Source organism: Octopus bimaculoides, chromosome 2 (assembly GCF_046866305.1).
Source record: "Octopus bimaculoides isolate indiv1 chromosome 2, ASM4686630v1, whole genome shotgun sequence".
NCBI lineage: Eukaryota > Metazoa > Mollusca > Cephalopoda > Octopoda > Octopodidae > Octopus > Octopus bimaculoides.
The window spans coordinates 19158750-19162207 of NC_142929.1; positions in this window are offsets into that span (position 1 = coordinate 19158750).

A 3458-nucleotide genomic window follows, 5' to 3' on the forward strand; every position below is an offset into this window, starting at 1 on the left:
GTCTTCTTCTTGTTTGGTTTGCTCATTTTCAATAGGGCTAACAAAAGATATTAAAATTGAAAGGTACAGTATTGAAAGTCTCGGGAGATGACACAAATCCAAGAAAGCGATGGAGACGATGAATTTTGCAGTGTGAAAAGAAAGTGATTCGTGGAAACAACCGGCAACAACGAGTCACCTGAGCTGAGTTGGCTGCTGCCTTGAAAAAATCACTGCATAGTTTATGTTGAAATAAAGGGCTGTGGTTTAACCCCAATTTATAGACTATTTTTTGCCGGCGGTTATAACAAAGCTTAGATGCGCGCACTCTTCAGTATAAACTAATTGAGGCAATTGATTGGCTTATCTGAATAGTAATGCCAGCAGTTCCTGTCGATGAAAATTTCATGCATCATTTACTGCCAGTAGTGATTCATGCTACATGTATAGGGATGCGCGTAAGTTTATTGCTCAGTGCGCGATCTTCTTTGTCTCGCTGGGGTGCGAGAGTTTCCGATGTGGAGGCTTCAAAGGAAAGACGGAATCTAAGGTTGTGCCTGCGATGACCGCTCGTCATGTACAAATATTTTCACAGCCCACGTCTATGCCCCGCGCCCCACCTGAATTTTCTCAGGCCCCACCAGTGGGGCGTACGCCCCACCTTGGGAATCACTGCTCTAGATTGAAGGGTATTTCTAAGATTTCCAGATGTTTTTTTTTTCAGATTGGGTTGTATTGAACTCAATCCTCCGATGACAATAGTGATAACATTTATGTTCGACGCCCGTAGTTGCCCCATCTTAGCGATCTCAATTCTCAGGTCTCTATATTTATCAACGTTTTCTCTATTATTATTATTATTATTATTATTATTATTATTATTATTATTATTATTATTATAGAAAACCCAGCAAATACCCCATTTTAGCGCGAGGATAACTACAGTCATCCGAAGAGCCATAAGAACAGACTTGCTTATATTTCCATTCTATTTTCGAATCCATCTCAAATACTGAGTATTTTTCGACAATAAACTGCAAGCACGCTAACAAGTATCTGACTCGAGTCTCTCCCTTGCGCCTGTGCACTCGTTAGATATTTGAGGCGAACTTACAATGAGACAGGTCGTATTCTACATGTTGGGAATCACCTTAAAAATAGAGAACCGAAAAGAACATCATCGACACTTTATGATTTTTTTCTATTATAAAAGAGGCAACAAATCGGCGGAAACCTTCGGGAGATATGTGTTGTGTACAGAGAGAATGCTGTTAGAATACCTGAGTGGCAGAAGTAATTTTCAAGATTTCTATCTAGTAAGTTTTCAGTTCAAGGTGCACCACGCTTTGGCTCGCCAACTCAAATTAACACACAAATTGGAGATAGTCGACCACCAAACCCCACTATACAGCTAGGATGATCACATAATCTCCAAACATCCAAATCCAGTGTTGAAATCTCTCTGCATGAACTTCTTTACGTCAGCATGCTCGAAGTGTCGGTCTCACATCAGTTGAATGAGACTAACATCGCCTAATATTTTTCCATCGGCTATTCATTGGAGAAACGTGTAGAAAGTACACCTTGTTGAAGCGAATGGATCGTCTATAAAAATGTCAACCGCAAATGATCATAGGAAATGAGTGGCAAACAACCACAAACAAATTCCAAAACAGGATTCCATCCATAGTAGTTCATGCGTTCATTTTGCGACATTTAAAGGTCGTCTTCTACGAGCTCCGTTCAACGTACGGGTATGTACTGTAACCGGCTGGAAAAGTTAAACACACCAGAAACGTCCAGTTAATCCAGTGACTGGATTTTGTCTGGGACGTATTTGTCCAATTTTGTGACTTCGGATTTCCGCCTGTTTCCCTCTCTTCAGTATTCGCTGATTAGACAACCCTTCAACTTTGGTAAGGATGTAAAAGTTCACATGGAAGAGTTTTCTGCCACTTAACTAGGAAATAATCTTCCTATAAGATAACAAAAGATACTGGAAGGTACGGTAATTATATTAGTGATTGAATAAATCACTTTGTTTATAAAACCTCATCTTGATTAAAAATAAAAAAAACGCAGAAAAAATAGACTACTGTTTGATCAACACAGCATATTTGTTTTGAATACGTATATTTGCATTATATCTCTATACATTTCTTGTATGTTTTCCCACTGCCAATCGTTCAGTTAAATTAATGTATATACTTAACGATTTGCATGCATAAAAAATGAATATTTTGTCCTTTCTTTTTCTCCTATTTAATTCTAGTTTAATTTGCTTCTGCTTTGCTTTTTCCTTCAGCATCTACAAATCACCATTATTTGAGGTTTAATGTTGGTTTTGATAGTCGCATTTCCTCCTTGTAGTATTAGATGTCAGTTGATTATATCTTTAATTCAGCAAATCGAAAATCAAAATTTTGTCATCAATGAACAGATCATTTATACAACCTTCATGTACCGGGCTAACGAAATCTAATGTTTTACTTATAGATATGCATAGATGTTTGACTTGTTGGAGGTTCACTCTTATATCTAAAACGAGTAGGGATATCAAGGAGATGGGCCTTTGTCATCTGGTATTAGAATTTGTCACTGTTTTTTTTTTTCAATGAAAATAGTGTTAATGCTGTTTCCTTTGCGTCGATTATATAATTCTCGAGGCAACCGGACTTTTGCAAACAATCAAACCACCAGATACATTTTTGAAGGGACAACGAATAGCAATAAAGGGGACTGTATTTAAATATATGCGTATGTATGTGTTTGTCTGCAAGTCTCTATGTATATGTGTGTTCATATCTGTGTCTCTGTATTTGTATGTAAGAATGTGTGAGTGCTTTTGTATTACTCCTTCACTTCAACAATTAATGAGAAATTAAATAAAAAAAAAAACATTATATCAAGATGCTTTTAATTAAATGGTACTTTAGAATTCTTTAGTTTCACAGCAAGACATCTTGACAAACGTTGTTAGCATTTTAAGCATTTCATATTGGCTGCAATTTCATTAAAAATTTAAGCACAGAAAAGAAAATAACAGGAGATTGAAACAAAAAGTGTAGCAAAGAAACAAGTAGAACGAAGAATAAACATAAATACGGAATACAAAAATAATTAATTACTGAAATTTTCGGAGATGAGATCGAAAGGAAATAACTATAAAACTCAATTATAATATAGACTTATTAATCAAATAGATAATTGACTTTATTCTTGCTTTGGCGTCGGATATATTAGATGCCGTGTAGACAATGTCACTACTACAGTTAGCAAACATACTGACAGATATAACAGTGAAATTTTATTCAACCAGGAACAATGCAGCAACTATGAAGGTCACGTACAATTTTTGGTAAGTCGGCAACTGATAACTTAGACAATAGCGTCTCTTTATGTGAAAACATTTCCATTGAACTGAATGTGGATGAAAACAAATGAATGTCTCTTATGAATATATGTTACATTTCGGCGGA